The sequence below is a fragment of the Dromaius novaehollandiae genome, chromosome W (genome assembly GCF_036370855.1).
Source record: "Dromaius novaehollandiae isolate bDroNov1 chromosome W, bDroNov1.hap1, whole genome shotgun sequence".
NCBI classification, from domain to species: Eukaryota; Metazoa; Chordata; class Aves; order Casuariiformes; family Dromaiidae; genus Dromaius; species Dromaius novaehollandiae.
The window spans coordinates 8,928,024-8,950,273 of NC_088130.1; the positions used below are offsets into that span (position 1 = coordinate 8,928,024).

The 22,250-nt window shown below is 45.7% G+C and overlaps 1 protein-coding gene across 1 annotated transcript in view; it reads left to right on the forward strand.

Annotated features, from left to right (window-relative positions):
* LOC135324467 (paired box protein Pax-5-like) overlaps positions 1 to 22,250 on the forward strand; it is a 191,092-nt gene that overhangs the window by 161,156 nt on the left and 7,686 nt on the right. The gene's annotated exons all lie outside the window — the stretch shown is intronic.

Sequence of the window (22,250 nt, forward strand, 5' to 3'; positions counted from 1 at the left end):
TTCTGTAATTGTTCACTACAGAGCTCCTTGCATCTTTCTATGAAGCCTGAGGTACTAATCACTGCCAGAGACCTGAACTATCTTGGCATATCATAAAGTCCCATTGTCTTTTGGGTCTGGTCAAATGGCCTAAGTGTCAGAGTCCAGTACTCTCTGACCAGGTTCTTTTAGATATTCCACACATGGAGAGTGCAATGTTTAATATAAAAGTTTACTTTGAAGGTATTTGATGTTATACAGGACTTTTGATTTGTCAGAGTGATACAGCAATATACTGAAACCACAATACAAGCTTAAGTTACACTTAGCAAAATATAGCAATTGCAATATACAATTCAATCACAATACCAATGTGATTCCCATTACCGGTCCCTATAATATGCTCACCGTCACAATGCTGGGCATCCCCAATCGCTGGGAGGGAATATGTGGGTTGAAGCCCGTTGCTCTCTTCAAAATTCCTTTATTCATTGTTCAGGTTTTATACTGTACATTGGGCTGAGCCATGTATACACTTCCCCTGTGCTGGTCTGGATATCTTGGGGAGAAACACTTACACTGGTTGATCCACTCAACAGATACACCTGCTTATCTAAAACAAAGGTCATCCTCTGGTTACCCTTTGTGTTGAGATAAAGTCAGCTCTCTGTTCAACAGCTGTGGTTAGTGAGTTGCATCCTACATTATTCCTGAGCTTCATGGGTACCTTGCCCTTGCCTATCTCCTCTGAGCCTTCTTCCCTTGTAGGGGTTTATTGGTTGGTCACACTAAGTTAATGCCCTTGGGACATGGGACAGATATTAATCATGTTGCTTATGCCCTGTTAAAGGCATTTGTGTGCTTTGATGATGAGCACAGCATAAGAACTTCTCTAGGATCCTGCAGGAAGGTGCTATGTGTATTGTTGTTTAGAACTAACTGACCTGCAACATTTGTTGCTTAGAATGCAAGATGGAAACTAATAGGGCACGTGGCCTGAGAAAGAAACAAAATAATAAGCAATTAGCAAAATGCATGACCTCAGGGCAAAATTTTGAAGGGCAAGAAAATGACCAAGAAACTAAATACTTCCTTGCTGCTTCCTTGCTGCACATGAGGGTGTGCTGTGGATACCCATGTAAGTTCCACACCTGTCTGAAATAAGGTTTGAAACCACAGCTGTAGTCTTTGCCTATATTTCAGCAACAGTTGTTTCTTATGCTGATTTAAGCATCCCACATTTATTCCTTCTGCCACCCTTTCTGCATGAAGCTGTGTAGTGAATCAAATTGGGAAACTGAACTTTCTGAAAAATAACCTAGCCCCCAAAAAGGTTACTTCTAAGCCAGGTCATTTCCCTGATGTGACTTAACTGTTAATGCAAAATGTGTCTTCAGGGAGGGAAGGAGGGGGAAGGATGTCAGCAAAAGGATAGAATAAGAATGAGTAGATGAAAGCTACAGCTTCAGCTGGTACCACTGCCAGCAAAATACTTGTGGAAGCACAGCTGAGGTTATCAAAAGAATAGATACTGTCTCAAATGCATCAATTAAATTAGCATCAAGTCTTTGGACACCCCCCCCCCCCCCACCCAAAGGGCTCAAGCAGGAAGAGAAGCCCAGAGATGGGCAACTAAAATGACTAGGGGCATGACAAGTACTAAAAAGAGAGAGGGTAAGTGATAGTTCTAAGGGAGTTGGACAGGGTTATGGCTGGATTTACATGAGATGAATACCTGAGGTAGCAAGTGTGGCCTAGCCAAGAGGTTCCTTTCAGTCCTGTGTTCTATAGAAGCTGAATACAGGGGGTGATGGAAACAAGCTATATAGTACTGACACACATAGAAGGTAAACTATGCACTTGTGTTTACTCTTCTTCATAGTAAAAGAGTAGGACGTATAATGAAATTGCAAGACAACATATTTTGAAATACATGGAAATATGCCAAGCTCACTGATATCCTATGGAATTTCTTGAGAGAAGCTGCCATGGGCAGAAGTGGCGGGAGTCATTTCACCTAGCTCTGACAGTCAGATGTCTAACCTAGGATAGTCATTCAGGCTTCCTTTACAGTCAGTGGAGAGAGGTGTAAACACCATTGGAAGGCAATCCATCCCATCTTAAGGTGGCTGTTGATCATAGGTGGGATGAATTGCCCTCTGGAGGTGCCAACCTCTTCTTATTGACTATATAAGAAGCCTAAAAGACCTAATTTATATGCCTGACTTGTAGACAGATATATTTGGGCATCTCCCCTTAAAATCTTAGTAAGATTAGCAGTCCTGAGCCAAAGCCCCTCCATAAAGAGCATCATCCATTGTCATGGGTTTAGAGCTGACTCCTCAGAGGGGCTAGATTGTTATATATATAATAGAAACACCCAGAAAAGAGTGCTTCCTTCATGCCCTTTCTATTTCTGCCTGGGACTGGAAAGAAACTTCAAAAAGTGGTTCTGCGTTTGGCCAGTGTGATGTTATAGGGATTGTTCTCAGGTGCAGCAGGTGTTGGTCACTTCTAGAATTGGGGCAGTAGACTATATGGACTATAGGTTTAACCTAGAATAATTGTACCTATGAGCACCTATTTTTTCCCACCTCTTAGATGCAGAGCTTCTTCCTACTCTTACTGAGATGTTTTGCAGAATTTGGTAAAAAGGAAATTTCCCTAGGGCACGGTTCCTTTGGTGAATAACATGAGGTCTTTGAAAGGCAGCTTAGCAGAAGCCTTGTGTTTCTTTCTCAGATCAAGCTCCTGTATAGTCATTAAATGTCAAGTCTTTATTAAAAGTAATGTGTATCCACAGCTGAAGGTGTGTGGAAATAATCACTTCCTCCTAATCTTACTTATCAGGAATCATTAGTGATTTTCTTATATTATTACTTAGTCTTTGGTGGACTGGCTGATTGCATTTGTTAAAACATAATTGACTGTAGAAATACCTCTGCAAGGTTTGTTTTACATGAGTTTTTTGTGAGCTCATAGGTACTTTATTAAAGGTTTTAAATGTTAAATTTATTAGTCCTCAGAGAACAGGAAACAGACTTTGAGTAACAAAGCCTAGAAAAACTATGCCATTGGTCTTAAACATGACAGGATGAAAGCAATGATAAAGCATGCTTTACAAAGTAGTATTTATTTACTACTTTAATTTGATATTGCTGTAGAATTTACTAACACCTGCATTTATAAAGCTTAGATTTACAGTAGCATATGAAATCTTCTTTAAAAACTATTGCATTTGATATATCTTCAGAAAAGATTGGCTGTTGTTTTTTCTTTTCTTGTTTAATGTCTATTAATTTGTGCTGTTCATACTCTAGAAGCACCTGGAAAACTCAAGCAAGATCTGAGCCCTATGGTGCTAGGGCACACAATGTATATATAGATGTAAGGGTGAGGCAGGGGCAACACCTGGACTCCTGACAGGGACGGATACACAAACACAAGGCACACTATGGTCAATATGGAGCATTTATTACCTCTGTGTCTGAGTGGGGGCTCCCCAGCGATTTCCTGATCAAGGCAATAATGGAGCAGGGGATCCCTGGCACCGCTGAGCGTTGGTCCAGGGTGAGGAACACTGTGGGGGGGTACTAGATGAAGTTTTTATGTACCATACACATGCGCAGTAAGCATGTTGAGCTCATTGTTATTCCCGATTCAAAGCCCAGGTGCAGCGCCACCCTGGCACAGGCTGAACCACGTGACTATGGGTCAACATGCCCTGTTGATGCTCCTTTTCCCACGGAATGGTCTGGCTAGCTTCCATCGCCTATCTCCTCGACATTCTTCCGCACTTTCCCATACAACTAGACATGTATGTTTTGGAGGGTTAAATGAGGTGAGAGGGATCTAACCTGCAGAGAGAGAAGATGATTATGTGGTTAAGATATTGAATGAAATCTATTGTTTTTCCAGCCTCTGCTCTGGACTTCTGGTATGACCAAGCACTAGTTTCTTACTCCCTTGTCTGTACAGGAGGATGCATCTGTTTGCCTTGCCTACTAAGTATGTAGAGTAAGGAACCATTTCTTGCTCTGTGTTTGTATAGTGACTGGTACAGCAGGGCTAATAAACTTTATTGCTATATGATAAGGCTTTGATGGAAAATGGATATTCCATTTTACAAGAAATTGATATTTCTAAAGATGTTTTCATTCCAAACTGAGATATTTATCAAAATAGTCATGCTTTCTTTTGGTAAGTCACAACTCTAAAACTTAATTTTAGTCAGTTGAGTGAAAGAATTTAAACTATTTTGATTTTAAAATAAAAATATTTCAAATTTTTAAACAAAAGTTGTTTCAAAATGGAAAATTAAAACTTCACATTCCAACTATCTCAAATGAGGATAACTTAACATTTTTAGAATACATTTTCCAACTTTTCAAAACAAAATTTTGCCAAAATCAACACAGGGGTTTTTTTTTTGGGGGGGGGGGGGGGGCCTCTAGTTTAGCAGAAAACGCTATTTCAACTAGAAAACTGCTTTGTTAAAATTGTTGGCTGGATCTAATAACAACAGAAAGCCTTCTTCCAAGGCTATTATGTTTTGCTCATATAATCTCTTTGTACATGTTTTTTCAGACATGTAGAGCTGCCCTACTTGATAAGTCAGTGCAGCTTTCGGTGTTACCTCTTCAGGGTATCATCAGCCAATTCTTTCCAGAGCGGTGTTTTTCGATGCCGGAGAATTGTTGCAAATCTTAGGTACCTAGCCTGGAAATAAAAATAATAGAGACAAATGCTTCAATGGGTATAAGTGCTTTTTTCGAATTGCTTTTTTTGGCTTGCAACAATAGTAGTATATCTGAAAGCATTTGTAGAATTCACCAAAATATTTCCAAGTGGACAGAATGATGCATTGGAATCTGTGTGTATGCAGACTCCACATCACAAGAATATAGTCTGAATCAGGCTTACAGATAACAATTCTAGAACAAGCTAATTCTTTTGATGACAGCAGTCAAAAAGACCACAAAATTTGCTACAATAGTAATAATAAGTGGCTTTAGCTGGCCAAATATGAGTTGCTACTCATCTGACATTTGACCAGTTCAGAGATGCTGTTTATTTACACCCAGGATGGTGAATTGTCAGAATGGTGGCTTTGGAAGGCATTAGAGGAGGAGAGGATTCTTTTCTTAAATGATGAACAGGATCTAATTCAAGAAGTATTTGCATCTGAGACTGTCGTTTAGAAGAGGGAACTTTTTTTTTTTTTTTAAATTAAGAAAAGTCTACTTAGAAGAACTTGGAAAGAAAAGCTATAAAATGTAAAACGTGCAAAACTTGTAATGAGCACAGACTAGTAGGAGATACTATCTTCAAATGTTGGGCAGTGTAGATGTACCCTGAGAGTCTTGACTCTGAGGACTGAAATAGTCTATGGGAAGCCAGTAGAGACTTTCTTAGCAGTACCCTATGAGTTGTTGTTTCTTGAGGTCTGACAGCTTCATGTCCAGGTACATTTCCTTTCTGTAACCCAGTTGGGAGCTAACAAAATTGTTTATCACTGAGATCAGGTGAAAAGAAGCCAAAGGAAACCAGATGTTCTAATGATGTTGCAAAAGCCTTTGGGAGGAAGGGAACATCTTCTGTTGCAGAATAGGACAATGGGTCATTTCATTTTCCTACTATTTTCTTTGAAGTATCTCTTATAGTTATTTTTCTTTTAATTCTCTGCACACAGTTATGTATGAATAGAAGTTTGTTAAAGCATGTTGGACTTTCTATGATGGACTGTGTTTTTTTTTTTTTTTTGATTTGCAGACAGTTTACATTAGGTGAAAATGTGAATTGCAGCTTTTGATGGCATTTTTTCATAAATTTTGAATTGTAATGAAAAAGAATAAAGAATACACTGACTTTTGTTAGCTTTGGAGGAGGTCCATATTTTTTTGAAATGCTGGCAAAAATAAAGTGTTATTGGCACATCTTCACAATATAGTTTGCTGACTTTTGACTAGCTGAAATTATACATGTGTTGCTGCAATGAAACATACTTGTTTACTCAGAAATATTACTTGCAGAAATCTGGTAAGAATCAGGAGGAGCAGTGAATACCTGTGCTGCTACAGACTTGGAGCCTGACTTGGGTTTTTCACACTGGTCTGACTGAAAAGTGAATTCTTTGGGAGGAGAGGAAGGAATATTAAAGTCCCTCTAGTGGCTTTTTTTTTTTTTTTTTTTTTTTTTTTTTTTTTTTTGTCATACCATTTTTGCAAACAACTAAAATACATTGAACTCAGTCCTATGATGACACTACCCCCCCCCCTTTTTTTTGTGCATGCTTACACAAGTCATTTTTTAGGAGTATCAGGAGTATTCCTCTACAGAGGGGATATATGCAGGTTATCCCTCATCAGCACAAGGTTTTAGTTCTGGAAATTGTAGGTACAGATATAATGGTCCTTATAGAGATAAGTTTGCTCCACAGGAAGGCTGATTTTTGGATTGGCAGGAGGTTGAGGAGTTGTAGGAGGGGACAATGGTTGGAAGAGCTTGGTGAGGCGCTCATCACGGAAGCCCCACACAGACATCGGCAGCTGCAGTAGGTCAGAGAGGGATGGGAGAACTGAGGGACAAAGAGCACTGGGACAACACAGTGATAGGTGCCATGAGAGATGGGTGTGGGTGTGTGTTCCTCCAGGTTCCCAAGCATCCTTATTGCCAAGCCCTGAGGAAACAGTTCCAGCTCTCCACCCACAGCCACCCACCCCTTTTCAGCAGCCTTGTTACAGCAGTGCCCCAGATCAGGGCTCCCATGCAATCAACCCTGTGTGAACACACAGCTGAAATAGTTTTTGCTACAGTGACATTAAAGAAGCAGGTTCTTCAGAACAGGAAATGAGGCACCCAGAGAATAAAACAGTATAATGAGAGACATTGCTATTGTGACAGGATATATATATATATATATATATATATATATATATATATATATATGACAGGCACTGCTATTGTGTGGTGCTGACTGAGGAGCAGAGGATGGCCCTATGAGTCCTGAGCAGAGACCCCTGCACAGTGCCACTGTGATGCACTTCACCATAGCTCTACCATCCTTGTTAAGCCTATCTGCAAATTTCTCATCTCCCTTTGCTTGTTGCTTCCAGAAATGCACCCCTAAGCCTCTTCTCAGGAAACCTATCTCCAGAGTAATCTGGTTGCCTCCTGCCATGTCAGGACACGGTGTGTGGTGGTGCTTTCTGTGGCAACCAAAATGTGAAAGGCTGTATGCCTTGATCCTTGAAGTTCCCCAAAGCAAATTCTCTTGCAAGTCATATGGCACCTAAGGATTAGAAACAGCACAGTTACCTGCTTACTTTCCCCTGGAAGGTTTCTACTACAGATCTTCATAACAGCCTCATCTATGCAATGCTCTCATCATATCTTTTCCTCCCTAATCTCCTCTTTTTCATGTTTTTTTTTATTTTCACTAAAACTTTAGCACTCCTCTCCAGTGTATTAAGGATGTGAGTGAAATCGATGACTAGAACTTCTTATGTCTTTATGATGATGAATGACTTTTGCTGCCAAAGCTCTTATTTTCTGTGATTTGGGAAGAACGGGAGCTGATTTATCATGGCTAACTGTCACACGATTTAATATAGTTATAAATCCTGACATCACTAACTAGTGGTGTGAACTAGAGAATTCCTCTGGCCGGTCTCCCATCCCCCCCAATTTGTTTAACCTCTATAGCTGCTTGCTCTCACAGCTCTATGCTTGCCTGTCTCAGTTACACTCATCAGAGGGTAGCATTCAGGAGGTAATTTAAAAGCATGGGAGTTCCCACAGCCAAAATGGCTGGCAGTTGCTCAAATGAAACATGTGGGTGACCGTTTTGGGGCATCATGAGGCCAACGGTGATTTTCTTGTCTGGTGCAGTGGCTTCTGCAGTCCTGACTAATGCAAGGTAGGACTTGAGGGACTGTGCCTATGCCCTGTCAGGAACAAGTGCCATGTGGTCCACCAGGATTACAGCAAGGAATTTGAGCATTTCTGCAGCTGCTTTTCACCATGTTGCAGAGACAGTCACACAAGGAACTGGTTTAAATGAGTGGGGTGTAGAGCTGGGGCACAGGGGAAAGGGAGGATGCGGTCTCCCATAACATCCTCATAGACAAGCTGGTGAAGTATGGGCTAGATAAGTGGGCAGTGAGGTAGAATGAAAACTGGCTGAACTTCTGGGCTCCAAGGGTTGTGACCAACAGCACAAAGTCCAGCTGGAGACCAGTCACTAGTGCCATCCCCCAGGGGTTGATACTGGGTCCAATACTGTTTAACATCTTCATTAATGACCTGGATGATGGGCTAGATAAATGGGCAAACAGAAACCTCCTGAATTTCAACAAAGGGAAATGCCAAGTTCTGTACCTGGGGAAGAATAGCCCCATGCACCAGTACAGGCTGGGAGCCAACCTGCTGGACAGCAGCTCTTCAGAGAAGGTCCTGGGGGTCCTGGTGGACAACAAGTTGACCATGAGCCAGAAATGTGCCTTTGTGGCAAAGAAGGCCAACAGCATCCTGGGCTGCATTAGGAAGAACTCTGCCAGCAGGTTGAGAGAGATGATCCTTCCCCTTAACTCAGCATTGGTGAGACCACATCTGGAGTACTGTGTTCAGTTCTGAGCTCCCTAGTACAAGAAAGACATGGACATACTGGGGTGAGTCCAGAAAAGGGCCACTAAGATGACTAAGGGATTAGAGCATCTCTCATATGAGGAGAGGCTAAGAGAGCTAGGACTGTTTAGCCTCAAGAAGAGAAGGCTCTTGTGGTGGGGGGGAATCTTTCAATGTGTATAAACACCTGATGGTTGGGGGGGCGGGGGGGGAGCAGTAAAGAAAACATAGCCAGACTCTTCTCAGTGGTGCCCAGTGACAAGATGCAATAGATGCAAACTGAAACACAGAAGATTGCATTTAAACATAAGAAAAGCGTTTTTACTGTGAGGGTGGTCAGACACTGGAACAGGTGGCCCTGAGAGATTGTGGAGTCTCTGTCCTTGGAGATATTTGAAACCTGACTGGACAAAATCCTGAGCAACCTGCTCTACTTGACCCTGCTTTAAACAGGGAGGGTTGGACTAGGCAATCTCCAGAGATCCCTTCCAACTTCATCCATTCCATGATTCACTCCTCTAGACTCTGCTAGGAGACTTAGGGACCTGGGAGGCCTGAGGACAAGCCTTATCAGTGAAAACTGAGGCAAAGAAAGCATTGAGTACCTCAGCCTTTTCCCTATCTGTAAGGGTGAGGTGGGGGCACCGCCTGGACTCCCAGCAGGGACAGATACACAAACACAAGGCACACTATGGTCAATATGGAGCATTTATTACCTCTGCGTCTGAGCGGGGGTTCCCCAGCGTTTTCCCGGTCAAGGCAATAATGAAGTGGGAGATCCCTGGCACTGCAGAGCGTCGGTCCAGGGTGAGGAACACCATGGAGGGGGCACTAGATGAAGTTTTTATGTACCATACACATGCGCAGTAAGCATGTTGAGCTCATTGTTATTCCCGATTCAAAGCCCAGGTGCAGCGCCACCCTGGCACAGGCTCGGCCACGTGACTATGGGTCAACATGCCCTGTTGATGCTCCTTTTCCCACGGAACGGTCTGGCTAGCTTCCATCGCCTATCTCCTCGACATTCTTCCGCACTTTCCCATACACTCCACCCCCGCGATGGAAAGCTAGTTACAGGCCGTCCCAATCCTCAGAAGGGCATGGGGTATGAGGGCAAGGGAGTTTACAAAGTAATGAAATCAAAACATGACATAATACAAAGCAAGAGATAAACAAGAGTCCTCCTTGTATGAGGTGGCCCAGCCATCCCATTAGGGAGCCAAACCAATTAGCCAGCCAGGCATCTCCGTTGTTCTGCTGGATATATTGGATAATGTCTTGTAGGTGGCTGATACCATTCTCAATAGATGCCGATTCATCAGTGATGTTAAAACAGCACATCCCAGTACAGTCATGATGTCTGTGGTTATCTCACAGTAGGAGGCAGTCGAGCCCTAGGCGGTTTTGCAGTGTTCCTTGCCGTACTGCTCCCAACTCTCTATTTAAAGAGGCAATGGCTCTAGATGGCCAGTTTAAGCTTTGAGCTAAAGCACAGGCAACATGCTCTAACTGTTTACAATTATGTGCCACCACCCCTGGGAGCCCAGCTAGGCTTAACAATAGGCCTAAGGCTTCTGCATGAGAAAATAAACTTATATGGGGGTTACAAGTGGCATCTAGGATATGCCGCTCCGTCATAAAGGGAGGGATGCTTAAAGTAACACGACCTACAGTGCATGGGCCACCTGTGCCATTGGCCAGCACATATGTATATGCTGTAGTGCCACACAGAAGGAACCATCCTAGTGGTAGTATAAGGTGAGCAGATGCATAGGTAATATCCATAGTGTCATTACAAATTAACTGCATATCAGTTACATTCCGCAGAACAGAGGCAGCATTTACAAAGCGAAAGCAAGTATCTGCTTTAGATATGTTAGCTATATGAGAAGAGTAAGCCCAAGGTGTCAGCTTTTGGGAAACAATACCCAAATCGTAGAAATTCATGGGAGTAACAGAAGTGTCAACATTTTTTAGGAAAGTGTCACTCTGCAATACTGTGAGTGGAGCTGGTACACCTATGTAACACGTAGTTAAGACATCATCCGCTGATCGTCCTCCTGCAATACAGAAAGCAGAGAGGTTAGTTGATCTTTGTGCCAGCCAAATCCATGTATTTACATGGGAAGCTGGATGGTCTTGTAGATCAATGGCATCTGCCGTGGTCGACAAGAGGCAACATTCCAACGGCAACTTCCGGATGCCGGCGTGGTGACCTGTTGATGGGAAGATAGAAAGGCATGGTATCGCCATCAGGAAGAACTAGAGCAGTGGCTCCTGGACCACCTGCTAAAACAGTGCCAGGCTGTTTTTTCTTTTGAGGAGTTAGTACCCACACACTGGCTAAAGAGTGCATTGAGGGTGTTTGCTGAACTTGGGGCACTCCGGCACTGTGGGTCAGGATTCCTCGCAGTATTGGTGCTCCCTGTGAGACATTCACTGGCGTGGATACGGATACCTGGAAAGATAAATCTTGAGAAGAGGTCAATAAGAGTGGGGCTATTTTAACGGGTATCAAAGGTGTAAACAGCCATACACACTGTGAAGGGCAGTCAAGTCTTCAATGTAAGCTTATAACTCTTCGTTCAGTAATCACAAGTTGCTCAGATGTATAGAATTCTACCTGCCCAGAGGCGAGTACACAGGGAGCAATTTCCCCTTCCATTACAGATATCCGAGCAGGGATTGCTAGGATCAGTTTGGCTTGTACTCGCTCAGGAGATAACGTCCCAAAAGGAGGGGCCTCTTGGACAGGCAATGGCTCTATTGGGGGAGCAAGGTGGGGCAGCCCCTCTAGCTCAGAAAATAGAGGCAGGTGCTCAAACTGTACTTCCCCTAACAAGGGTGCATGTGGGGTACTCATGTTCTTTCTCCCCTCCTTAAACTGGGCTTGTAGATAGTGTTTCCATTTCCAATGCGTTGCAGCTTGGGCCACCCCTACATGGGCCCTGACTGTATCATCCATCACCCATGCCTGAATGGCGATGGGGGTGTGTAACTCATTCGGTATCCTGCAAAGCCCACACCACAGCCAAAAGCTGTTTCTCCAGAGGTATATAATTTGCTGTGGCCCCTTGCAGGGAACAGGACCAGAAACCTATAGGTTCCCGCCTTGCATGGGCACATTGCTGCCACAACCCCCAAGACACCGTATCCCCCATAACCATTACTTTCAGCTCGAAAGTTTGTCCCTCATGTGGAGTGACTAGTTTGGAATGTTGGACCACTGCCTCCTCGCACAGGTCAAAGGCTTGCTGCTGCTCTTTAGTCCATTGCCACTGGCTATTTGTTTTGGTCAAACGCTGTAGTGGCCGCATTAAATATGCTAAGTGGGGTATAAAGGTCCTCCAGAACCCCAAAAGGCCCCAAAAACCTTGTAGTTGTTTTACAGCAGTGGCAACAGGGTACTGTGGAATAGTATTGCGCACTTTCTCAGGGATAGCTTTTGTCTGCCGCCTCCAGACTATCCCTAAGAATTGCACACTGATGTCCGGCCCCTGTACCTTCTTAGGGTTTACAGCCCACCCCCTTAATAACTGGGTTTTCATCTGCCGCGTTATTTCCACACCATCTGGTCCGTCTCCATCTGCTTATCCAGTTGCTACCCCTAGCTGCTGCAACATGTTGATCCCTTCCTCAAAAGTACGCCACGCTCCCACCGTAGCGGCTAACTCACCTGTGGACGGGTAAGCACCTACCACAGTGGCACACAACCATTGATATAATGTTGGAGCTACAATAACATTTCCTGCCCCATCCCGTGCAGAAGTTAATTGGGTAAGATAATACTGTAGTTGAGCATCAGTTGATAAGGGGCTCATTAAATCCAGCTCCTCTCTTAATAACGTTAATGATCCAGCCCCATTGTCCCAGGCTCTCACCATCCATGCTAGTAATAACTCCCCCAGCTGTTGTTGAAATGTAGTCAAAAACTCACATAATTCTTTTGGCATATAAATCCTTGACTGCTCTACAGTATCCCTATCTATTTGTTGCTCCCCCCCCCCCTGCATCTGAACAAGCTGCCACACCTAAGCATTAGTGGTTTCTTGCTCGATATCAAACTCAATTTCCGAGTCAGATGAGGTACTCCAAATATTACCATCCCACTCTTCTGGATCCCAGGAAGGTCGAGTTATAATCGCCCGTGCCTGAGAAACAGTAGCGGGCACCTTCCCATAACACCTGCGGTGCCTATTAGCCATCCGCAAAACTAGCCGCTCCATCTTATGGGCTAAATCTTGGCTTTTCTCAGCTTGTGCTGTAATCGCTTCTTGGGCTATCGCCTTTGCATCTCACAAATCCCCCACCTCCTTTTCCAACTTTTTCACTTGCTGCTGCAAGGATGCTACGTTATTATCTAAGGCTCTAATACCCGTCAGCAACACCCAACCAAGCCATCCTGCTGACTTTCGAGAGGCTTCCGAGGCAGCTCGCAAAGCAGATTCAACTGCCTTCGGGGTGACATGTTCCCCTTTTGCCAGCTCCGGACAGTCCTCTGGGACTGCCAGCATGGCAAGTAACGCGGCTACCGGCCCCCACCGCTCAGTCTGGGGCCATCCTGGCAGCCGCAGGCGAGCAGTCCCTTCTTGACTCTCGCCTTCCCCCTTCGCTCTCCTCAGCTACAGCATTGTCGTTTGTGTATCCTGCCGACTACGCCAAGTGTAAGGGTGAGGCGGGGGCACCGCCTGGACTCCCGACAGGGACGGATACACAAACACAAGGCACACGATGGTCGATATGGAGCATTTATTACCTCTGCGTCTGAACGGGGGGTTCCCCGGCGTTTTCCCGATCGAGGCAATAATGGAGCGGGGGATCCCTGGCGCCGCTGAGTGTCGGTCCAGGGTGAGGAACACCATGGAGGGGGCACTAGATGAAGTTTTTATGTACCATACACATGCGCAGGAAGCATGTTGAGCTCATTGTTATTCCCGATTCAAAGCCCAGGTGCAGCGCCACCCTGGCACAGGCTGAACCACGTGACTATGGGTCAACATGCCCTGTTGATGCTCCTTTTCCCACGGAAGGGTCTGGCTAGCTTCCATCGTCTATCTCCTCGACCTTCTTCCACATTTTCCCATACAGTATCGCTTGTCCCTAGGTCCCCTGCCCCAAAGAGCAATGGGCCCACATTCTCCTTAGCCTTCCTTTTGATACCAATGTGCTTGTAGAAACCTCTCTTATTGCCCTTCACCTCCCTTGCTAGTTCCAACTCCAGCTGAGCTTTGGCTTTCCTGACTCTATTCCTACATTTGTGAACAATGTCTTTGTATTCCTCCCAAGCAGCCTGTCCCTGATTCCACCTTCTGCGTACTTCTTTTTTGCGTTTGAGCTCTGTGAAGAGCTCCATGTTCATCCATGCTGACCTTCTGCCATACTTACTTTACTTTCTGCACATCGGAATGGACCATTTTTGTGCTCTGAGGAGGCTGTCCTTGAAGATTAGCCAGCTCTCCTTGACCCCTTTTCTTTCCAGGGCAGTTTCCCATGGGATCCTGTCAAGTAGGTCACTTGAAGAGGCTAAAATCTGCTCTTCTGAAGTCCAGGGTTGTAATTCTGCTGTTTGTCTTGCTCACTCTTCTCAGGATCTTCACCTTCACGGTCTCATGGCTGTTGCAGCCAAGGCTGCCCTTGACCTTTATACCTTCAACCAGTTCTTCCCTGTTTGTGAGTAGGAGGTCCATTTCCCCTAGTCAGTTCATTGATCAGCTGCAGCAAGAAGTTGTCTTCAATATGTTCCAGAAACCTCCTGGATTAATTGTGCCCAGCTGTATTGCCCTTCCAGCAGATTTTGGGGTGGTTAAAGTCACCCATGAGTACCAGGGCCTGTGACTGTGAGGCTTTCTCCAGCCTCTTACAGAAGGCTTTATCTGCCTCCTCTTCTTGATCAGGTCTGTAGCGAACATCTACAGCATCACCTGTGTTGCTCTGTTCTCTGATCCTTACCTACAAGCTCTCAACTGCTTTGTCACCTGTACCAAGGCAAAGCCCAATGCATTCAAGCCACTCCTTTACATAGAGTGAGAAGGTTAGGAGGAGGAGTTAAGAGTTGCACTCTATCTTTCCTGAAGAGCCTGTATCTCTCCTTTGCAGTGCTCCAATCATGAGAGCTATCCCACCATGTCTCTGTAATCCCAATGAAGTCATAGCTCTGCAACTGTGCACAGACTTCTATTTCCTCCTGCTTGTTTCCCATGCTTTGTACATTGGTGTGCAGGCATTTGAGATGGCCCACAAATTGTGCTGCTCAAAGAGGGTCCCGTGGTCATAGAAGCCAAAGCCCTGCCTGTGACACCAGTCACACAGCCAGTTGTTGACCTGCTAGATGAGTCCGCTTCTGCTTGAACCTTTCCCCCTCACTGGAAGGATTGAGAACACCACCTAGGCCCCCATGGCTAGTATTATTGGCACCCACACAAAAGAGCAGCAAGGGGTAATAGTCCAAAGGCTGGACAATCCTTGGCAGTCTCTCTGCAACATCCTGGATCCTGGCCCAGGAAAGCAACAAACCTCCCAAGACATCATGTTGGGTCAGTAGATTGGTGCCTCCATCGCCCACAGGAGGGAGTCTTCAATAGCTATCACTTGTCCTTTCCCCTTTGTTCAGACACTAGGTTCAGGCTCAGCTGACTCTGATGAATCCCCTGTTCTCACAGGCTAGGGGAGGCTGTGCCAGCACAATGATTTGTCAGGAGCCTGTCATTTGCAGTAGCCTGATCAACTCATGCAGTGAGCTCATCCTCCACTGTGGCTGCAATGAAGTGTCTTGGAGAAAAGGAGGGGGGGTGCATGCACAAGGTATGTGTCCAAATCTGAGTCCTCCTTCCATGATGAAGATCCGCTTTGCCATTCTGATTCCCCAGATGGTATGTGAAAGTGAAGGGGAAGTGCAAAAAGAAGGCCTAGTGGGCAAGGCAGGGGGAGAGGCACTTCATCCCTCGATAGTATTCCAGGTTGTGGTGGTCATTCAGCGCCATTGTTGGGTTTTTCTGCTCTCTCGAGGAGGTGCTGCCACTCCTCAAAGGCAGCTTTAACTACCAGAAGCATCTTGTCCAATATGTCCTAATTCCTCTCAGTGGGAATGAGCTGCCAAGAGCAAAAGGCACGGGGTGGAGCTCTTGCTTAGGGCCAAACTTCTGGGAGAAGATGGCCCCTATGGTTTGGTCTGAGTCATTTCCTTCCATAACAAAGGGTTGGTTGGGATCTGGGTGGACTAGGATAGGAGCTGTGGTGAATGCCCATTTCAATTCCTCAAACTGCTTGTGCTTTGGGTATCCACTGAAAGCGAGCCCCCTTATGGGTGAGAGCTGTTATGGAAGCCACAATATAAGAAAACTCCTTCAGGAACCATTGATGGAAGTTGGCGAATCCTAAGAACCGTTGCACCCCTTGCACACTAGAAGGGGGCTGCCAACTCATGATGGCTTCAACCTTCTTGGGGATCCATACGCAAGCCATTGGGGTCCACCAGATACCCCAGGAACTCCATCCTCTGCTGGTGAAAGGAGCATTTTTCAAGTTTATTATAGAGTCAGTGCTGCCACAAACAACTCAAGACCTCCCAGACATGGTCTATGCGCACCTCTCAAGTCATGGAGAATATCAAGATGTCATCCAGGTACACCACAACGTAGTTATCAAGCAAGTCCCTCAGGACACCATTTACAAAATGCTGGAAGATGGCTGGAGCATTGCAGAGACCAAATGGCATCACAAGATACTGGTAGTGGCCATATCTAGTGCAGAAAGCAGTTCTCCACTCATACCTCTGCCAAATTCAGAGCAAATGTATGTCAATACACACAGATTGTCCTTGACATAACTCTTCGAGGGCTGCTAATTCAGAGTGCAACAAGGCATAGATGTACCCAAAAGCCACCTCCTTTCCAGGTGTCAGTTCAATGGGGCAGTCATATGGGCAATGGGGCAGTAGAGTTTCTGCCCCCTTGTTTTCAAAGACATGCACACAGACACTGTACTCAGTTTTGGGGGTGGGGGTGGTGTTCAGTGACTGAAACAGAGATATGGCCCTGAGAGTCAGAGCTGCAGGCTGTGGGACTGCACACAGTTCTGGTGATGCAGGGATCTTGGGGCTGAGGCTGGGCTGTGATGAGGACATAGCCATGGCCTGGAGGAATCACACTTGGCACAACTATTGTGTAATTATGTTCCTTGGTCACCATCCTTGGGGGAGGGGGAGTTGTAGGGCGCTCAGCAGCCAACACAGTCACCACAGTTATGCAGCCAGGCAGCTGCTTGTTTGGTGTAGCACCAGGAACACAGTAATGTGTATCAATCAGCCCATGGCCAGCTCTTGCCCTCAAACTTTGTGCTTCCCTGCAGGAAGGGGATACTCAAAGATTCCAACTGCCAGTCAATTATAGGGTTGTACTTCTGTAACCAGGTCAGCCCAAGGATGACTGGAAAGGGGAGGGGGGGATGCAGGATGAGGAAAGAAAAATCTCAGTGTTCAAGTGCCACAGTTACCCTAAGGGGAACAGTCTCTTAAGTGATTTTCCCCCCACCTCCCACCCCAGATGCTCCTCCTATCTATAGCAATGACTCTGGTCAGGGTGGGTCAGGGCTGGGTAGGGATCTAGATACTCTGGACAAACTCAGAAGCCACAAAACCATGGGAGGCCCCCAAATCCACCAGAGCAGTGGTTTGGACAATGCACTCATCCAGGAAGGTGATGGTAAGGGGTATTGTGTGTGCGTGTGTGTGTGTGTGTGTACGCTCATGCATACGCCCCCAACTGCACTGCCTTTGCAGCAGTCTGGGCAGGGAGGTTGTTGAGGCAAGTGAAAACACAATGGCCTTTTTTGCCACAGTAAAAACATGCCCATTCCCTCCATTTGCATTCTCATTCTTGGGATGTGGAGTGAGGTTGGGTGGCACCTACCTCATAGGCTCCTCCTCTGGGGGCAGTAAGGGAGGTGGAGAAAAAGCTAGCAGGGCTCCTCCAAAGGTCTGGGTATGCTCTCCAGCACACCATCAGGCACTTCTCCAGAGCAATAGCCAGATCTGACAGCTACACCCCAGGCTCTGGGGCATGTCAACCTTGGCTATCTCATCTTTGAGGGCCTCAGCTCTAACTGGGAATGGACCATAAGGGCTCATTCCTCTCACCAGTTTCCACATCCAATTTCATCAATCAAATTGTTTAGTCAGCAGCTGACTGACTCCCCTGCCAGAGCTTCAACAAGGCAGCCTCAGCTGCACAACTGCAGTCCCCAAAAAACTTCTCCAAAGCAGTAAGTCGTCAGGGTGCATGGAGCCATTGCACTACATATAGGAGTGACCCACTATAGGGCTTTCCCCAAGAGCCAGGAGATTAATACTGCTAAGCAACTAATACCTGTTGGGGAGGCCCCTGGGTAAGCAGTGAAGATTAGCTGCATCTGACTAATAAATCCCCATACCCTCACCCAATCCCCATTGAAGGGTTCAGGGAATTGGGAGGCAGTCCCATAGAACCTGAACTGGGCAAGCAGGGCAGGTCCAGTGACGGGTTCCATCAACAGTCTAGCAATCATCAGGCAAAAGCAAGGTAACAAGTAAGGTCTCAGGTCAATCCAGGAAAATCAAACAACAATTCAGGAACTGGAGGGAACAGGCCTGAGAACAAGTACGCCTATGACATAGCTCAGGCCAGGACTGAAGGCCCAGGCCCGAGCTTAAATGGAACTCCTGGGGCAATGGACAGAAGGTGCATGGGTGGAGGTCCCAGGTAAGGCTGGTCAGGGCAATTAAGGCCTATTGGTGCCCTCAGGGCCCTGACACAAGGAATGAAATGGGCCATCTCTACAGCAGTGTGCCATGCTTATGCATGCCTTCTTTCCTGCATGTAGCTCAACACCTGGGACCCTCCCCCATATGATCCCTGTTGTGCATGGACAGACTATGCGCTCATTAGCTCTATTCTTTCAGAGCCCACTCTCTAAGCTGAATGTTGTGAAAATTCACACTGCATTAAGATTCCAGTTATAGAGAGTCTAGAAATTATTAGGTATTTTAGTAAATGGTTAATCATTGGTTGCACATGATTGCAGTCTTCAGTAGGGGTGGATTCTTACAGATACATAGTCCACCTAAGGCACCTTTTATTACTGTCCTTACAACTATCCCTTTCGAATGCTACTCATGCTTGGAAAATGCTTACAAAGCACACTAGACATTTATTAACTGTTTGCAGGACGTTTAATTAATGAAAACTACATCTAAAACTTAGGCATATACCAGTCCAAAGTATCACTCCCCATAAGAGAAGATTATGGAGCAAATCCTCCTGGAAGCCATGTCCCGTCCCATGAAAGACAAGAAAGTGATTTGGAACAGTCAGCATGGATTTAACCAAGGGCAAATCATGCCTGATCAACCTGATTGCCTTCTATGATGAAATGGCTGGCTCTGTTGATGATGGGAGAGCAGTGCATGTTATTTACTTTGATTCTAGTGAGTCTTTTGACATGATCTCCTACAGTATCTTTATAAGCAAATTGGTGAGATATAGTTTGTATAGGTGGACTATAAGGTGGGTAGAAAACTGGCTGAGCTGCTGGGCTCAAAGGGCTGTGTTCAAAGTCCAACTGGCAGCTAGTAACTAGTGTCCCTCCTCACAGGTCAATACTGGAGCCAATACTATTTAACATCTTTATTAACAACCTGGATGATAGGACAGAATGTGTTAGAGGTAACCATTCCAGTGGGCTGTAGGACCCAGGAGATTCCTCCCTTCCTGGGTAATGAGATGAGAGATTGCTTCTTTTATCCCTGTTCCTAGGTCCATCCAGTAGCAAGGTTAACTGTGAATACACACAGACAAACACAGACACACGCACACACAATACTGTACTGACAGGGCCATCCACAGACAGACCAGTGCAGACAGAAAGGTGTTCTTTGCAGGCACCCACATAAACACACACACACACACACACAGCACAAATAGCCTGATCCTGGATCTGTGGATTGATACTCAGGGGAAAACCCCTTTCCCAGGTCCCCCCATCCAATTCACCAGCTAATCTGACTTGAAGTTCGCTAGCAGTTACACACACACACACACACGCGCGTGCGCACGCACACGCACACGCACACACACACACACACACTCTACGGGTCTCTCCAATAGCTGGTCTTAGGCACACTGTCTCTACAGTAGCTGGCACCCACGCCACGATCTCTCCAGTTGCTGGCACCCAGTCCCATGAGCCCCTCAGACGCATGGTCTCTCTCTCTCTGCAGTAGCTGGCACCCAGACCTCTTGTCCCACTTGCCAGCTAGTCTGACTTGAAGTTCACTATCACACACACAATCACAGAATGGTTGAAGTTGGAAGGAACCTCTGGAGATGATCTGGTCCACCCCCCTACTCAAGCAGGGTCACCTAGAGCAGGTTGCCCAGGACCATGTCCAGTCAGGTTTTGAATATCTCCAAAGATAGAGACTCCACAACCTCCGTGGGCAGCCTGTTCTAGCGGTCAACCACCTTCAAAGTGAAGAAGTATTTTCTTATGTTCAAATGGAATTTCCTGTGTTTCAGTTTGTGCCCATTGCCTCTTGTCCTGTCACTGGGCACCACTGCTTTTGTACTCTTTCCTGAGCTTCTAGAATATTCTGAATCAAGTTCAAGGTTCAAAATCCTAATCTTCTAGGCTGCACAGCCCAGTTTGGGATATCTAAGTTACTGTTCAAGGCTAAGAGATGAAACTTGACTCTTCTGGCATGGGACTTTCTACACAAAGGTAAAGATCATCTTCAGGGCCAGGCCAAGATGAGGGGATGAATCCTCTCTCTGCCTAGTAAGAACCACTACCAATCTCACCAATTCTCATTCTAAGAGTACTGTCTTTGCCTTCGCTAACATAAATACGGTGTATTTAAAAAGCAAAACTGCACAAACAAATCAACTAAAATGCCTCTACCAAGACAAAACACTCCATTGCACAGTGTGTGTTTCTCTCCCAGGAGCAGGATGAGTGTACCCACAGTGTATGACAGATGTTATTCACATTTCTTAATGCACTCCTGGAAGGTGCTTTGAAATTATATGGAGGAGCTTAGCAAGAGAACTTGAATAGAACAACAGAGCAAAGGAGAAATATGAGCTTCCTTTAAGACTGAAAAGAAAAGAAGACCACCCTGCCAGGATGCCTACAATGCAACCTGCTGCCAGGAATATTCTGCCCCAAAGATAATGTAAACAAAGTCATTACATGGCCCCCCAGGACTATCTCCTTTGCCAGGAAGGTCAAAATCAGTTAATTATCTGCAAAATGTAAACAGGTATTTGTTAGTTAATCATTTATCCAGCCTTCTCAGCATTAACTCAGTCCCTGCCTGAGCTATGTGATAGGTGTGCCTGTCTTCAGTTTTACCACAGCTATGCCTGTGTCTGGCTATGGACTCCATTGATCTTGACCTGCAGACTGACTTCCTGGTGTGATCTTAAACCGGCCTTGTCACTATGAATGTGCCTGGCAATCACTGGACTGTGTCTGACCCTGGTTATTGTCACTGAACCTGACCCTGACTTGTGCTCCTGGCTTGACCTCAGACTTGCCTCATCACCATGGACTTGTCTGATGATCTAGACACTTGGCTGACCCTGGCTACCATCTCTGGGCCTGCCCTGCTTGCCATGGTTGGGTACTGTGGGACTGGGCCCTGGCTGGCAAGGCCCCTGCCAGCCGTGTTATCACACTCAGTTCCCATCTCCCTGTCCCTTAGGGAGCAGTCATGCCTCGCTTCTCCCTGATAGTTAGCTTGGACCTTCTCAAGCCCTGAGCTGAGCACAGCAGGGCCTCACCCGCAGCTGCATAGGGCCTTGCCCCTATGATTCCTCCTGAGTGACTGGCCTGGCCCTGGGCTCTGATCTTACCACAGTGCAGATACTCTGCCCAACCCCAGATGTTGGAGTGACACCCCCACCCCAGGCCTGGCTGGCCTCGGAGGACTCACCAGGTGTGGCTTGTCTGGTTGCTATAGCAAAAAGCACTCCTACCTGGGAAAGTACCTGCCATTTTGCAAAAATGAAATGTATGCAGTATCTCTCTCTCACCTTTGTATCACTTAGACCTTCAGAAGAGACAGTCAGTCAACACATTAGTAATGTGGCGGGTGGTTACTAACAGCACATACCTGGTGGGGAGGTCATTTCTGAATGGTGGGCTGATTTAATGCCTAACCTTGCTGAGGGCCTCCAAAATTCTGGGTACATCTGCATGGTGCAATTTATTATTATGACTGTGATAACATGCTCTCTCTAGGAATTTTGGCATTTTTCAGCACCAATATAGGCACCAAAGCAAATGTCAAGCTATAAGATATCTTTCTGTTTCAGATACAGTCCTTATTTAAGTGTTGGTTGCTTCCTGTGAGGGGCAGGGTGAAGTTTGCTTCCTGTGATCAAATTTAAGTAGATCACAGAAACTTTTGCATTCCCCAGACTTACAGATGATATAATTCAGACTTTTATTTTGTGTTAGAGATAAGGAAACAGGGCAATGAAGAGGGGAAGTTTTTAATCTAAAAGAATTATTTTCTGTCTGAACTGAAGAATTAAAATTCATGATGTCCTTTCATAAGGGATCCCTTGTCCCCTTAAAACTGGAGTGCAAATTAATTAATTGTTTTGAAC